The 17,672-nt window shown below is 38.4% G+C and overlaps 1 long non-coding RNA gene across 1 annotated transcript in view; it reads left to right on the top strand.

The window, feature by feature from the left end:
- Window positions 1-3,121: 3,121 nt before the first annotated feature.
- The window catches only part of LOC137123014 (uncharacterized), a 75,230-nt gene continuing 60,679 nt past the window's right edge, over window positions 3,122-17,672 (top strand). The window contains exon 1 of the long non-coding RNA XR_010913787.1: window positions 3,122-3,371. This is a non-coding gene — a long non-coding RNA (uncharacterized lncRNA). The remainder of the gene's footprint in view (window positions 3,372-17,672) is intronic.

Below are 17,672 nucleotides of genomic sequence, written 5' to 3'. Positions count from 1 at the left end.
CGAGTATAAAAAAGTGAAATTATGTTCTGCTCTGCTACGATGCTGTAAGGTTATGGCTTGGATCACTAATTTAATAAGCTGACTCTCAGAGTGCTCTTAACATCAGGTGAGATGCAATAAATCAGCTCAGCATTACAAAGTAACAGAACATATAATTCACCCTCTGTCTTGACTTACTTCTTTGTTGCATCCATGACATCAGAGTATGCAGCAGACTCCCTTGAGCATCAAAATGCAGACAGCCTGAAAAAAAATTACAACTGCTCTATTAATCTACTGTATTATGGATCTTGATCAATACATATTTTGTTCTTGTTTAACAATAACCATCCATCAAGTCAAACCCACTCTACAAAGGATAGTCTTTTAGGATGTGGAGAGGAAAAGGGAATTCTCTTTAAAATGCAGCCTTAAAAGATTTATATGTAAATGTATAAGTAAAAAACACTTTAAGGCATTACTTGTGCAGTAACGTATAATGACATTTTCTTATTACATCCAATTCAATCCAACTTTATTTATAAGCACCTTACATACTTAAAAACAACACGGTAAATTAGTTGGATGCAGTAGTATTTTATTGCGGTTTTGGCACATTTTATTTTTGAATCCCTATGTAACAAAGCAGAAGGCAAATATTTTCTCATTTAGTAAGTCCCCAAATTATTTATTTTGTGACTAGCAAGCTAAGAGCAAACAGCTCCCTGGATTTATTCTTGACTTTTGACAAAGTCTGTTTAAATTCATGAGGTTGGGTCTATTAACAGAATAATCTGTTCACCTGTCAGGTACAAGTTCCCATGTCATTAGAGAAGGACAGAGACAAAATAAAGGCCTCAGGCTTGTCTGTTGAGAGTGAAGAGGAAAACTGTTTTTTTTTATTTATTTATTTATTTATTTTACCATTCTACTCAACTCCTGGCTATGTAAAATAAAAGTTTAGCGACAAACTTACTTAATGAGACATGAGCCAAACCTTCCAAAACTAAGTGTTAATAACTAATGTTACTGTTATAATGTAAACTTGGATTTAGTGAATGTTAGTCTTTATGCAGTAAGTGGGACTAATGTTGTTAATGTGTAATGTATGTTTTGTGTATTCTTAATTTTATTCCTAAATTTTATTTCACTCTTTATTCACTACATGTTTCAGAACTTGTAGATGTGGCCCAGTCAGTGCAAATAGTTTGGGTTATTAACTGACTTCTAAATTGCTATAGTTCGTCCATTGAAAAGAAACATGCAATAAGAATCTAACAGCCTGTCTAGCATTTAGGTCAAACCTTATGGTATTTAAATTAAATAAACCTGGTCATTTACAGCACCCTGTCCTTTTCTCACAAATGTGGCATTTCACACATTTGCAGACTGAGCAGACTCAGAAATGTAGAAAATAAGCAATAGTTCTACAGTACAGCTACAGTACATGCAGTCCTTTGACCATTTACAGTTTTTCTTTACAAAGCATAATACATTTTTGTCCCAGGTATTTCTTTAGTGTTGCAGGTGGTAGTACAGGTATTTGTCTTCACCTTCATTCCTTTAATGGCTGTCTCCTCCAACAAAAATTTAACTAAACAAAACTGAACTTAGAATAACTTTTATTTTGAATCATTTAATTTGGCATCAAAACATTTGGGCATTTATACCCAAGCCTAAGGCTACAAAGCCTAAAGGATTCTGCAAAATGTCCCTACATTTCCTATGTAGCCTGCAGTCTACAGCTAACCAGTTTGGGCCTTATAACTCATAACAGGGGAAGAGTACAGAGCAAGGTAGACAGACACCTTGCTTAAAAGGATTTATAGCGGTAAATTAGTAATAACCCTTCAATCCATCCATAGGATGCTAAGTTTGAGAGAGTACATATGCTGTAAGTATTCACAAGACATACTTTTAAATGTGGTTTTACTGTATTTTTCCTAACATCTGAAGTGATGCAGAAACAGAAACTATAATTTAATCACTTTGATTTTGATGAAGCAAATAAGTCATAACACAGACACACATGCACAAACATACAAAACAGGAAGTCAGGCCATCTAATAGAAGCTTAGAAGCCAAAGGCCACAGCAGCTACAGGTGCACCTCATTCTTTACTGTCTGACTGAGATGGATCTCAGCAATTTCTGGTGCTAGTGTTGCACTAAGTTGAATTTAAATAATTCAAGACCTGGAACGATTGCTTTTATTTTGAACAGAATACAAAACAGACAATGAAAAAATAAAACCCTTTTCCTTTGGATGTGAATGTAGAAAAATTTCCTTGTCAGAGGAAAAACGGAAAAACATTGCATGGTAAATGATTTTATACATCTCTTCTTTTTTCTGTAATATACTATACACTTTTCACAGCGCAGTACCATTTAAACAAAAAAACTGTGTCTGCAGACTGCAGATGTTTTTCTTATCTCCTTTTTAAAGAACAATGCAGCAGCTTCAACATTAGTCAGCATTTGTACGGTCCATAGCTGCAGCTTCTAAGGAACAAATTTACAAAGCAAGCTGTTTCACACCCAAACTCCTCTACTTAACAACTCTCCCTCTCTCTTTCTTTTTCCTATGTTTTTGCAAAGTAAACAAACATCATTTCGCGTGATTCCTCACAATCCACCCCTCTGCCTCTGTAGTGCACTTCAGCCTTCCTCCCTGTGCTTGTCAGAAGACGTGCTTTAATCGCTCAGTGCCGGCATGTGATCTTCAGGGCCCGCTCCTCCTCCCAGCCTTCTACTCTCTTTATCTGTCAATCATGAGAGCTTGAAAAAATAAAGCCCCAATGCCTTTATTTCAAGAGGTGCCTGATCAATATCATCAATCCATCTGCCTCACCCTGCTCGCACCCCCCACATATTTTTCTCTTCATCTCTTCCTCTCGTTTTCTTTCTTTACTTCTCCCACTCTCTCTCTCTCTCTCTCTCTCCTGCTCTCTCACTCTCTCTCTTGGTTGCTGCAGCTGTATCCATTTCCTCCTGGCAAAAAGGGACTTTATGAATAAATGATACTGAATTGCTGAAGGTTCAGATACTAAATAATGAATTTCACCACCAAAAACACAACAACTTCTCCAATCATAAAATAGCTCTCCCCTTCCATATTGATTGTGCTTGTGCAACCAGATGCAGAGAGCACAGTCTGCATCCGCGCAAGGTAGAAGACCATACAGGGCTAAATGTTTAAAATGATAGGGAGCAAACTGCTTTTTTAGCTAGAGATATCTAATAAGGGAGGCTAACATCGGGGCGCCTATGGTGGGTACAGCTTCTCTAAGCTTCTCTCTCCTCTTTGCCGAAGCACAAAGAGCGGAGTTGGTCTGAGGGAGGCGGAGGAGAGAAGAAAAAAATCAGAAAACTTTCCTTCACGGGACATTTAAAGTAAGTGCGGTCATCTATTCTCTGCTATGGCAATGGGCGATGTGTTGCTCTGTGTGAGTGTGTGTGTGTGTGTGTTTTAGTGAGAGAGTTGTCTCTGTGTTGTGTGGTTTTGTGTGAGTGTGTGCATCTGTGTTGGAGCTGGCTTGAAGGAGAAAGAGTATTGGCTGGTGAGGCCATGATTTTTTTTTTTTTCCTCAGGTCATAGTTGGTTGAGGTGCAGCTGTAATAGTGAGAGTTGCTCCGCACTGCTGAAATTCTATTTTGATTAGTCATCTCATTGTTTTCCTACAATAATAATAATGCGATGAGAAAACAGCTCACAGGGGCAACAGCATGTAAATGGGAATGTGTCTCGGGAGGTAATGGGGTTATTGTACGAGAGGTTTTTAAATATTGTGTCCTATCCTTACCTTTGCATGTGCTCCAATGCTTCCTAATATAAACATACATATATTACAGGCTACAGGAGAGCAGTTTGCTTGTAAAGATCTGTGTGCCTGTTGTTGTGTGTATGTGTGCTTGGATGAGCAAAATTTACTGCACGGTGAAAATGATGATGGAAAAGATGATCAGTAAAATTTAGAATGAATTGATAGTTTCTAACACTCTCAATCTCTGTTAAAAATGGACACAAACAAAATTTATTTTGATTTAACTATAGTTATGAAAAAGACAACTTACTAAGTAATTAGTAAATCTAAATATCAACTGAATTACAGTATTCAAAAAGAACAAACCCTATTTAATAAATGCTAATCAATAAAACTTTCCTTCTATATATTTTATATTTCTAATACATGCTTGTATTTTACAATATTGTGTTATTTGACATACATATTTATTTATTCCACTTATTCTATGTATTATTCAGTGAAACGCATATACTGCTATGTTATACTGTATGGAGTCACATAGCAATGCAGCAAGTCATTGTGCTGAGGGATAAATAATTGATATCTCAATGAATATGCAGATGAGATAGAGAGAGCAAGTGAGGGTGGGTGGGTGGGTGGGTGGGGGGGGGGGGGGGGGGGGGCATGTGTGGTGGGTTTCTGGTGCATGGAGCTAAACAAAAGGCCCGTGTGACTTCCATCACCCAATTAAGAAATATTACAGCCACCATGTTGGGACTGCAACTGTTCAGAGTTGTTTGGGGCCCAGCATTCATGTAGCTTTGTGTTGTACTTTTGGGGAAGCTTTTGAAGTAATTGTGCTCTATATTTCCCCAGATAGGGTTTTTATTTTACATGGTGAGATATTGTTTAACTCAATAGACAATAATTTAGGCAAGGGTGGGAATTTATTTTAATGAAGTTAGATCTATTAGTATGTAACAGATGGATATTGTATTCACAAATGCACAATTCATTTAAATAGCATGTCTAGTCATCAGGAATATATAATTACATTGTAAAGTTTGAATGCAGAAAAAAAAATCATTGCATTCTCTCTCTCTCTCTCTCTCTCTCTCTCTCTCTGTTTTACACATGCAAACACACATTTGTCATATTGTATTGCTTTCCCTGGTGTGCATTAGCCTTATAACCTACAATCTTAGGAAGACTAGAGCTTGTGCAGCAGGATCATAACAGCCTTTCAGCACACAGCTCTGGGAGAAAAATTAAAATTTGATGTTAATCAAGCAGACTGAGAGCTGAAGATGACAGGTGCTTTCTACTCTACTTACCCCAGTCTCTTTCTATTTGGCATCACCACTGAGCTTCAGCTCAAAGTTGCCCTTTTTAGCCTCGTCAAATGGAACTTGCCAATCAGTCAGTCCGTGTTTTAGCAGCATTTATAGTTTTTGACCAAAGTGCATGATTGTGAATAATTTAACTGATTAATGACAAAAGTTGGGAGAAGAAAATGCAAGTTGTGATTTTTTTGAGCTACTGACATGGAAAATAATTTTTTCAGTCAAGGTTTTTACTGTGTTCATGTTTCCTTCTATTTGTTTTTTTTAATATGACAATAATTAACTACGCTGTATATTATTGCATTTCAATCCCAGCAATGTGTCAAACCCATCCAAGTTTCTTTTCTAAATCCAATACTGTGATCCACTACACCTTCGACCTTATCATCAGATTATGGGGTTTTGTCTGCACATACACACTCACACCCAAACCCACAAACATACAACCACCAAACACATACACACTCATAACCCCCCCAAGGGACCTGGCTCTCAGACAGGAGTCACAAGGTTGAGTTGGTCATTATGGAGGTCCTTGACTAAGGCTCAACACAAATGTACGATCCCTAACATTGGCCTCCTACACTCCCTAGCGAGTGATACATAAAAACAAAGCATGCTTGTGTGTGCATGTGTGTGTGTATGTAAGAGAGAGAGAGTGTGTCAAGGCCACCTGCTACCTGCCTTCTCAAATCAAACATGACCAGCCTGTTATATATAACTACAATACACTGTACATTAACTTCAGTAAAAGAGAAGCAATTTCCTATAAATTGATCATGTGATAATTTGTACTGTCTGAACTGTTTGCCAGTGATTTATAATGACTGAATACTAGACCAGAAAAACTTTAAAAGATGGAGCTTCACTGCATTTTAGAACCATTTTAAATCTTATTTCCTTGCTTCCTGGCAAGATCTGAAAAGGAAAAAAAAGATTTCTCTTCGACTCTGTCGAGCCCCTGAATTATTAGGGGCATCAATATCTTTAGCATATTGCCAAGGGCTTCCAGACAGTATCTGCTTTCATTATTAGTGTCAGCTCAATTATAGCTCACACCCAACTGTTTCTCAACATCTAATAGCATCAATCGACAGGGATGGTTGACGAGCCAGCACTCGAGCGTGCTTACACGCACATTCTCATGCACATTCACATGCACAACTGATACTTGAATCTGTGTGAGCACATGCATTTGCACCTCCTCTCCATACATGCATTATGTTGCGTTCTGTCATTTTGCTAATGTACACGGCTGAGAGGAAGCACAGGGCTCATAATGGAGGCCATGTTCTTAGTGGCGATGAGCAGCTGATGCAGCCTGGCCCATTTTCATCAAATATTAATGCCATGGAAAAATACACCCGGACTGAGGCCTCGTCCACAGCCAAACTGGAGAGGCTGGGGGAAAGAGCAATGGGGAGAAAGTGCAGTGAGTGTGTTTAGAAGTACTGTCTGATGGCCATAATTAGGGGCCGTTCCAGTTAAAAATTCAAAAGCCCCAGTTTATTTGAGCGCATGAATCTTCCATTCCCTGCAGCATTTATTTCTCTTTTACAAAGTATTTTATTTTACAACATCAGTTGAAGTGGGCTTTTCTCCCTCTGCACTCTTTCCTATTTCTCCTGCCTTCGATTTCTCACTCACTGCCTCTCAAGTCAGAGCCATTAAAAGAAAAGAGACAGTGGCAATTTAAACTCACAAATTTATCCTCGGCTAATTTTTCAGGTAACTCTTGTCAAGTTGGGCTAATAATTGTCACTGCCATTAAAAGAAAAAGAGGAAATATCACACAGTTTATTCACAAACAACGAATTATACAGTATTATTATTATATTTAAGTTTTTTAACCAAAATTCCAGCGGCAAAAAACAAGCACCAGATACTGAATCACAAAGTAAGTTAAAATATTGCAGTTCACATTAAAAAACATGACAGACACAAATGTTACTCCCATTATAACCATACACATAACAAACACAAAAAAGTCACTGTCATCACATCCTATTTACTTGAAACACGGACTAATGATTGTCACTGCCATTAAATGTCCAAGGATATTTTTGCAACTTTTGTGACCAGTGGCTTTGTTGTATACAGGACCCAGCCAGGCGCCAGTGAAAAAAAATGAGTAGTAGGAGGATTGCATTATGAGCAGGTGAAGTCAGTAGTGGTCAATCAAACCAGTTCCTCTCCTCCTGTTTTAAAGCAGCAAGTGAGGGAGACAAAGTTTGTCTCACTGAATAGGTTCCAAAAAAAGGAAACCAGAGTATTACAATTAATAATATCAACACAAATATGCAGTCAGTGGTAGAATTAATAGGCACTTGGAATATCTGCGGGTGCTTATAGTGTATAGTCTGGTCACAGGGAAATTCATTTTATTTTTTGTCTTTAAAGTACATAAACCAGAGAGTTTTCATTTTTGTAGATCTAATATTAAAAAAATGATAAAGTGTTTTAAAGATAATTTTAGGTAATGTTGAGGTTTGCCGGCTCAACAAAGGTACAGGTTTACAAACCGAATCAATGCAGGATTGTTCTCTTCTGTGACCATAGCTGCAAGTATTTGTATGCAAAATGGCAAGGGCTAAAACAGAATACCCATTTTCGTCACATTACTGAGAAAATCTTGACTCTGAGTTTAGATTTTTGCATCTGATAAAAATGTCCTTAAGAATCTCCTGGAGCAGTTAAGGAGCTGTATTACTCCAGTCTGATGTTTAAAAAAAGCACAGTATTATTTACCATTACATCTTGACTGATCCTGTTGCAGTGTCTACATATATAAATTATTAATGAAGTTGAACAGCAGCGCCAAAATTACGCACAACCCCTCAGTCAAATAAGAGGCTGCAGATGAAACACATATCTTATTTACGCCACTGTGTGATGAATATAAGTGTTCAATCAACTAAACAAAAATATCAAGATTCTACAAGTTGTTGTAAGCAGCTCAATCACTGGTGTTTCTGTAGCACTTTGTTCACATTACACTTCTAAGCGTAATGTTGCTGGTCATTTTTTTTGTATAATCAAAAGATGTATTTTTATGCACAAATTATTTGCTACTGATAAGAAAATTTACATCTAATGTCAAAAGATAACTAATTAAAATAACTGAAAACTGTTTCATTTTGGAGGTGTGTGTGTGTGCGTGTGTGTTTGTGTGTGTTGTTATAACACAATAGTTGCACCGCATTATTTATTTAAAGCCAAAATGATCACCAAAATCACACCACGCCACCTAATCAGCATCAATGCAGATGAATACAGCCTACGCTGTGTCTATTCTTTTCTATTCTTATTCTAACATTGAAGCAAACAACTTTGCTTGTTGACAGTAAAATTGTAAAGCTGGAGCAAAAACAAGACTACAGCAAAAGAAAATTGCATAAAAACTATATCTGGTCTGACACTGCGAGTACACCTGGAGGATAATAGATCTTTGTTTCTGGTAACGGAAAAAACTGTGGCTTACAGCTCACAGTGTAACCTTTGGCACAGAACAAAGCAGGTAAAATGTGAGATATCTGGCCTGTGCTTTGTTTGATTATACAAACACTCGCTTCATCGTTTGTGTCAGCATCACAAGGAGAAATGAGCGATAAAGAGCCACGAGAAAAAAAAGAGCTAGGCTTTGGGAAAACATTGACTTCTTCCCTTTTTTTTTTTGCTTTGCTTCGCTATTTGCTCCCCCTCATCCTCACTCTATCTTTCTTTATCTATCTTTCTGTCTTCTTTCACCTATTCTCCCTTCTTCCTTGCTTATATTTCTTCTTCTCTATCTCTGTTTCTCAGACACTCACACACACACACGCACACACACACACAATCATGACACACATTTGAGCAGTCTATTGCTCTTTTGAATAACACCTCTTTTATTAGTTCGGGTCTTTTCTCTCTTGCCCGCTTTAAACAGAGAAGGGAGATGGGATTCTAAAGAGCTGCCAGGGGCTCAGTTTGCACAGCTCTTTGATGTCACTGAGATGCTGTGAGAGCAAACACACACACATACCACAGACACACGCTAGGTAGACACCTCTACATAACCAGACAGCAGGCACCCACTCTCTCTACACACACACACACACACACCCACACACACACACACACACAAACATACACATACATGTATGCATACAGTGCAGATGCACTTGTGGCTACAGCAACACACATGAATGTTCATACTTATCCTTCTCTGTCCCCTTGTTTTTATCTTTCTGACTCACGACAACATTCTCTATTTTATCTTTATTTGTGAAGAAGGTGGAAAATGAGGTGGCATTTGAAAGACATGACTGACTCGATTGGTTTATCATTTCATAATAATAGTTCTCAAAATAAAACACTTCATCCCAATTTTAGATTTCCTTGTGGAGAATAAATTGTCAGCTTAGATTCCCATCCATTATTCTGATAGGTTAAAGAGATTGTATTTATCTTTTCACCGAGAGGTCGAGAGCCGTGGGAAATGGGGGGAATAATCAGAAGTGGGGCCATGTCTTCATTATGTCCAAATGAGGTTGGGAGAGATTGGACAAACACAACACATGCCCATTCAGCACTTCATATTCATGACCCTATTAAAGTGGTCTAGAGTCATTTTCAGAGCAAATTTGATCAGATCAGTGTTGAACAGTGTTGACAATGATAAGTGTTATTTGAGCTTAGACAAAAAGAAAGGATTTTGGAAATATATTTGGAATATGGTAAAGTGGGAGATGCAGTGATTTTCACCTAAAACTGAGCCTGTATAGCTCTGCTCCTTTTGCTTAGCATTATATAACTCTGAGTGTCCGCCTCATTCCTCTTAAAGTACCAGCGTGAGAAGATCTTCCTTCCTGTGTCTGTGTGTTTGTGTGTGTGTCAGCGTGTGTATTTGTGTGTGTGCGTGTTGCGTAGCCTCCAATGAACCCTGACTAACAAGCATGTGTTAATTATGTAGGAGATCACAGGCAGGTCATCCAGCAACCTGCCACTAAAAAAAGGAAAGATGCATTACTGGAGGGCATATCCAGGGTGGGGATGGGTGTAACACCATCCTACATCACCACCTCTCTCTCTCCCCAGCCTCCTCTTTATTCAGCATTGCCCTCATCATGATTCTTTTCATTTGTTGTTCTTTAAAAGTCTTGTTTCTTTAAAAACATCTTTTTCCACATAAGAGTTTTTTTTTAATTAACGAAACTCCCATCCTTCTAATAAAACCACACATCAAACGAAAGCACAGGAATTTTATATAGCAGCGCATCTTTTCACATTTTGCATTGAAGTAGACTGTACATCCAATTAGGTATAATTTTCGATACAACACTTAAGTAATTGTTGACAAAACACTACAACATTGGCATTATGGTACGTGGTGGTCATGGTAAGTTTTATCTGAATGTCACATTATTATTATAAAGAAGTTGGAGATAAACCGACAGCACTCAAAACTGGAACAGAATTGCGATGGTAGGTTTGGAAGGAGGGTCACATGACCAACCAACGGGGGCCCGGAGGGACTTCCTCAAAGGACAGTGAAAGTGATCAGCTACTGTCTGGTAGCCTGACCCAGCTAGCTGTGGTTCTTGAACAGTAATACTGTACTTGGCACTTTAGTAAAAAGCAACATTGCTAATGAATTGTAATTTGACATTTTGTCTCTGTGTTGGACCTGAGATAGACTGGTGACCCATACAGGGTGTACCCCACCTCTGACCCTATGACAGCTGCCTCTGCAACCCTGAACATAACATATCTACATCTCTCTCTCTATCTATCTATCTATCTATCTATCTATCTATCTATCTATATATATATATATATATATATATATATATATATATATATATATATTAACCAACACAAGGAAAGTCAAGAAAGCTTCTGTGTAGTTTTGATAATATTTTTTACATATTTCTTTCTTTTGCCAAATAAAGGTTTCCAAGTTTTTTATCAAGTTGTTTCTTTGCTTTTTTGCCTTGTTTCACTCAGGAGAAGGCAGCAAGGCTACAAATTCCTACTGTTTGAGTCATGGTCTCTCGCCTTTTGTGTTGTGTCAAGGATCCTGTGTAATTATTTTGCTGTTCTTTTTTTATTCTTTTTATTGCAATTGTATGTTCATAGAACTTCACATTTTGGAAGAATTTTCTTTAGCTCTTCACCATATACCAAGGTCTCACCAATTAATCTGCTCAGTATAATGTCATTCTTGCAAATATGACAGACGATCAAATGAGGCCTGCATAGTAATAAACCCAAGCTATCCTTTAACCTGCATCCTCAGTCATTTCAACACTGAAATTCTGCCTTTCTATTGGTTTGTAACCCACCCACCCTTACCATGTTTTCTTACTGACTCTCCCTGCTTCTCCTTTTCCTCTCCCCCCCTCTCTCTTACACGTCTCTACCCCTTACCCCCTACCTCCTACCCCGCCCCCAGGCCTTGCCCCAGAGCACATTGATTCTGCTGTATACCTAATTACTGCTCATAATCTATTCATTTCACCACTGCCAAAGAGGGGAGCAGCTGTCACACAACACACCACCAGGGGACTGGCCGAGTGATACTGGGGCTGGAAACTGTGGTGAAGAGGATTTAAAGACGGATGAAAATATTTTTGCTCAAATTTTTAAGAAGAATATCTGATTTTAAGTGTGATTGAAATTGTTGGTTGTTTGTTTGGGTTTTTTTTTTTTTTTTTGCAATGCACAGTTGTGCTTCAATTCTCTCTGCTGCTTCTGTCTGTTTAGAACAGGAACTGGCTTTTATGTTGTTGGCCAATGATGATATGATGGCAACACCACGGCATTCAAAAATTCCCTCCTTTGCACTCTCTCTCACACTGTCTCTCCACTAAGTATTTTTTCCTTAGATATCAAATATTTATATGAAAAAAATGGTCCTAAATCCATGCTGATATCTCCTTACGGGATTTTGTATAGATTTTAGCTGCAGCTTCCATGAGTGTGTCAGCCAGTATCACAATTCGACAGGTGTGCTGCACCTGACAGTTCACACTACATGTTTGAAGCGATGTTTGAACGTATTCCCTATACCTTAAAAGTGCTGCTCTGTCACACATGTCAGCTTGTAAGACTTGTAATACTGAGCATGGTGCTGCAGAAGTCACAAGGCAACGTGGCGAACATACCCAAAGAAATGCACCTCTCAGCCCGCCCAGGGGTAATCAGCATCTGTTTGTTTAATCTGCTTAATCTGCTGGTGAGCTCCACTGGGCGTGCCTAATTAGCAAAATTAATTTGTTAAGACATTAGCGGTGTTAGAGATGGCCAAATGAAGCTGCACTGTTTTATGCAAATGGCACTGTGGATTTGGTTGGCTGTGTTACCTCAATTAGACCCTCCTTTGATATCCGCCTCTTTTCCTCTCGTTCTGTGTCCCTTCTCTTTCCATTCCTTTCATCTTTTCTTTCTTCTCATTATCACCGTCAGACTTCACTAATCATGAAATACTGCTATTGTATGACAGCGAAGATGGGTCATGGAGGGGAGAGGGAGAAACGAGGCTCTGAAACTGCGACTCATAACACACACACATGAAGAACGGGGTATCTGGATTTTCAATTAGGGCACACACTCTGGAGCATCCACCACAACTATCACTGTACCATCACGACTATCGGCACTGTGTGTGGCGTGTGGGGTGTGTGTTTGTGTGCATTTCTTCCAGTGTGTTGGCGGGGTAATTAGTCTCTCATACGTCGCACCCCTCACAAGCCTGTTTAAGGCTTAATGAGACCCCAGCAGCTTCTCTGCATGGGTTAGGGGGGTTATGTATGTGGGTCGGGGTTGGTAGAGGCCTAGCTTCAATAAGAAACCACCCATAGGACTTCCCTTTGAAGTGTCAGAGGGCCCCCCCTTGTTCCGGGTGGCTCCTGTTTCATTTGTCTGAGTGGCAGCATAAAATATAGATGAGCTGCCAGACGACACAATCTATGCATCCCTCCACCAAAATACCCCTCCCTTACACATCATTCTACCCCCACCGTTGACATTATTTACAGATTAACCAATGTCCCTCTGTCACCCGATAATGACCTCCCGGTCTCCTCTTAATCTTGCTTTAGAGGGTAGCCGTAAAATTAGGCACACCAAGTTTTATTTGTGTTTTTTTTTTTTTAGCCTCACAGCAACAATAAATGACCCTATTACCACCACTGGACAAGTTAATGCAAACTATTATATAAGATAATGTAGCCACAGACAAAGTTTACAATGTGCATTTGCTATTTTTTCCCTGAGGTGGGGTTTTGTAACGAGTGATAACGCAATAGAAGTGTGAGTGATACTGCGGCCTTAGGGATTTGTAGACGTGAACTCCATTGTGGCACCACTGGATTTCATGCTTGCCAGTCCCAGTGGTATGTCCAGTGGTCTATTTAAACAACACAACTAGTGAGGAGTTAGCTGCCGTCAGCTGCGTCCATGGACAATAAGGACCATACAGCTGTCAGAAGGTAAACGTAACAATTTACAAGCAGTTATGGCTTTAATATTGTCTTGATTTAAGAAACATTTTTTTAATTTTTTTGTTAATGTTGCCACTGTTTTGCCATTAAAATAGAACAAATCTCCAAATGTTCATTGGGTTTTCATATACACAATTTCAATATTTTTGGATCCCCATTAGTTGTTAGTCGGAATCCATATTAAATATACAGTATGAGAAACACATATCAGCACAGTAAACTGTTACATTATTGTCATTCATCACAAAAAAAAGAGTTATTTCAGTTCTTGTAAAATGCTTTATGCTCACTTATACCCATTTTGTAAAGGACTTTCACAGACAAACTGTTTGTATTTGTGTGTTTAACTGTAAACATGTACACAAGTGAAAGATGTGGATTTAAAAGTGTAGTCGTGAAATGTACTAATATTCACAAAGTTCATTTTAGTCCTACAACACATCTTACGGGAAAACATCAAGTTTTTATATGAATCTGATAAATTAAATTTTAGATGTTCATGTCATATTCTGTTAAAATTCTTGCACTGCAGGGTCCAGCCAGAATTCACTGATGTTAATGTTTTTCCTTGTCTTTATTTCTGAGGCCAATATCCATCATGAGAAAGTTAGAGAAGACCATTAATATGTCCTCATGTTGACAAAATGCATTAGAGACGAGAGGCACCACATTTCATTACGCACTACAGGGACCTCTAATTTCATTCCAGTCCACTTTGTGGAAACGACAAAATGTTATTACATTCAGCGAGTGTATCAAACATTCCATAGCCACTATTTATTTTCACTTTATTTGCTTAAGTAACACAGGGGCATCTGCAGGTAATTGTTTTAAGCTTGAGAGAGTCTCTATACATAATAAATCATCTTTTTCTCCTCTGATCCCATGGGAACCTTGATACTGGCCAACTTTAAATGGTTTCCTTGGAACAACTCTACTTTTCTTAAGTCACTTTATAAAACTTTCTAATCCCAATTATTTTTGTTGGAGTAGGGAGATTGCTTTGACCTCCATCTTACTTCACATGTTTGCTTCAAAAGTGGAACTAGATAACTGAGTGGCCCGCCTGTCGACGAGGTCTGTTCTGATCACTGGATCCATTCTTCATGTGAGGCAGGAAAATGTTACTATACAAGATTAAAGACTGCATATAGATATTAGAAATTTAAATAGTTTTCCTTGAGCAACAGTGTTTGCTTTGTTCTGTATAATTTATGAATGCTTTTAAAGGCAATAGGTAATTTTTATGAAACAATATGATGAAGCCGCATAAGAATAATTGGAAAATTCATTCAATGAAGTCATGTCTTTTCGGCAAATGCAGAATACAAATTACTCTTGATAAGGTTATCCTTCTTTGACAAATGCTCAGGAAATAGAGATAGAACGAGGCTGCACAGAAACCAATTGAGCAGCAATTACAAACAAGATAACAATTCTGCTTCCTCACTTGAACTTTGAGGAGGGTACAAGAGCTGACAGGATTGCTGGGGAGAAGAAGGAGGAGGAGAGGTGGGGGCATTTAATCTCAAAATTATTATATCTGGACTACTGGCTCTTCAAGATTATCAGATTGCTTTTCCTAATCATTGCACCCTGCGTATGTTTGATCTACATGATGAACAGATGATTAGTTTTTCATGAAACCGTTCAAGCAAAACGCTCCGGTGTGAGCTGTGGCGAGACGCTGTTGATTTAGCAGTTTGAGAGGCGGCAGGCCCCTCCGTCTACCGCACGCCAGCCTGAGCAGGAGCCCACATGGGAGTAGGAAGGGGTCAGGCAGGGTCAAGTCTATGGGTAATGATATATCACCTGCCATATATTTAAGGTTTTGCTAATTCTCTCAATTATGACCATTCCTTTGGCCTGTTGGCCTTGGATGCAGTGAGGCGACAAAATCAATCTGAGCAGGGGTGTACATTTTTGGCAGAGAAATGACACCATTCGGATGTTGCAAATCATAGGCAGACAGTCCAGATGATCCCCAGTGTTGACTTGCATACACACTAATATCATTTTGTTTCAAAAGGGGAAAGGCAAAATATGGAAACTTTCCAAAGGTGACAAAAACATATGAAAATATACACAGCGTATAATTAAAGTTAGGTGGTTGAATTTGTTGCTACTCATTTTTGGGGAGTTGTTGATATTTTGAAGGTTTTAGTCAATACAAGCTATCTGAACACATATACTTAATATTTGTAATGTCGTAATGTATAGTGACAGACATTGTAACATCTTATCATTGTCATTCAGAAACATGTTCTGTCCTTTACTACCCATTTTGATGAAACACTTTTACAGTCTAAACTACCTTTTTGAAACTTTATTTAAACGTACACACCATTGGACATGCTACTTTAAAATGCTGCTGTAATAGAGTGTACGATATTACACTTGAATTCCTATTAATATCCAGATTATGATTTCTGCCTTTTATCCACTTTCAACAGAAATGTTGGGTACAATATACGGCTACATCATCGATCAATTTGCAGATTATATTTCCCGTCAGTTCGTTTAAATTATTTCCTGAACCTAAGAAGAGATTGGACACAAATGATCTCCTGGAGTGTGGGAAATTTCCTCCTGACATTTCTACTGAACAAGCTTAGTGTATTTAGTTATCTGTTGTGTAATACAGGAATGGCATAAAGCACGAGAACTCTCCTCAGATAAACCCCTGTAACCTCTGTACATGCAGCTCTGGCGCTCAGCATAACAGGTTGATGGCTGTGTGAATATAGAGCGAGGGGGGATGAAAAGGAGGTGAAATGACTTATTTAACCAACAGAGAGCAAGGAACTGCAGGGGGGTTCAGTTCTCCATCAGTAACTTTGTTCTGCTTGGATGAAGTAGAGAGGAGACAGGAAGTGTTTGTTCCAAACAGAGCAGAGTGGTACAGTGTGCACAGCAGGCAGGCCACAGATGAAGGCTGTGGATCCCCTTTAGTTTTCACACTGATTAACTTCTGAGACACACAAACTGCTGATGCAATATATCATTTAGGTCCTGGTTATGTTCAGCCTTGTTAAGTGTTGTTTTCTCCACAGTTTAAACTGTTTTGTTTTGGGTTTTTTTTTACTTTTAACACAAATATTTACTGCACATATTTCATAGACTTTACATGCTTAAATGACAGGGATAGTTCTTAGCGGTTGTTTTAAAATTATGCAGCAATATCGTGAGCAGTTTTATTTGCAGCTAATCTGCAACTGTCAGGAAAAACTTTAGAAGACTTTAAAAGAGTGTGCAGAAATTATTAAATGATGAGAGACTGTCAATAAAAGGGAGGAAGACTGTTGCACTGCTGACTGCTGTTGACTGCGCTGAATGTTGTGGATGAGCAGGCGAGGATCTCTTCAAGTTTTATCCAATGTATATTTTACTTCAGCCTTCCCTTCAGTTACACAGAGCTTTTGCTCATTCATTTAGTCATTAACAATGGTTAGTTAACAAGTTGTTAGCAGCGCTTGGATCAAGTAAAGTGGATGGGATGTTTGGTAAATTTGGTGCACTACATGTTTACCATGATTTCTAATGTGTCATTTGTGGCCATTTGTGTTTGTGATTAAAGAACTGAAGCTGTATTGATTCAACACTTAAATTATTTTCAGATGTTGGTTTTGTGTTTTTTTATGTTCATCACTGAAGTCTCCAGTGTCGACTGAACAAACACAGTCTGTTGTTGCTGCACAGTAATTTCTGATTTCCCACGTTCAATTCCCATTACCCACTGCTCTTCATGAAACATCTGTTGACTGAAAATGTTGTCTATTTCTTCCACGGTGCTAGCATTGCCGAATAAGAAGTGTCTTGTGAGTTTATGAAAACAGCTTCCCTATTTTTCCAAGACAAGATTTCTTAACTAGATAAGTTTCTCCTATAGTTGAATGCAGCAAATAATGATCATTTTCATCATCAGTAAATCTGCCCATTGTTTTTCTTGATTAATCTGTTGCTATTTAAAACATGAGCAAACTGAAAATACACTATCCTAATAACGCTCACTGTGAAATAAGAATAAGACAAGAAAAACAAATTCTTACAAATGAGAATCTGGATCCAGCTGATTTTTGGAATTTTTGCTTGAAAAATGACTAAAGGCATGAACTGATAAAC

Source organism: Channa argus, chromosome 2 (genome assembly GCF_033026475.1).
Source record: "Channa argus isolate prfri chromosome 2, Channa argus male v1.0, whole genome shotgun sequence".
In the NCBI taxonomy this organism is placed as follows: domain Eukaryota; kingdom Metazoa; phylum Chordata; class Actinopteri; order Anabantiformes; family Channidae; genus Channa; species Channa argus.
Note: the sequence above shows the minus strand (reverse complement) of the source record. Positions and strands in the feature narration are given on the sequence as shown.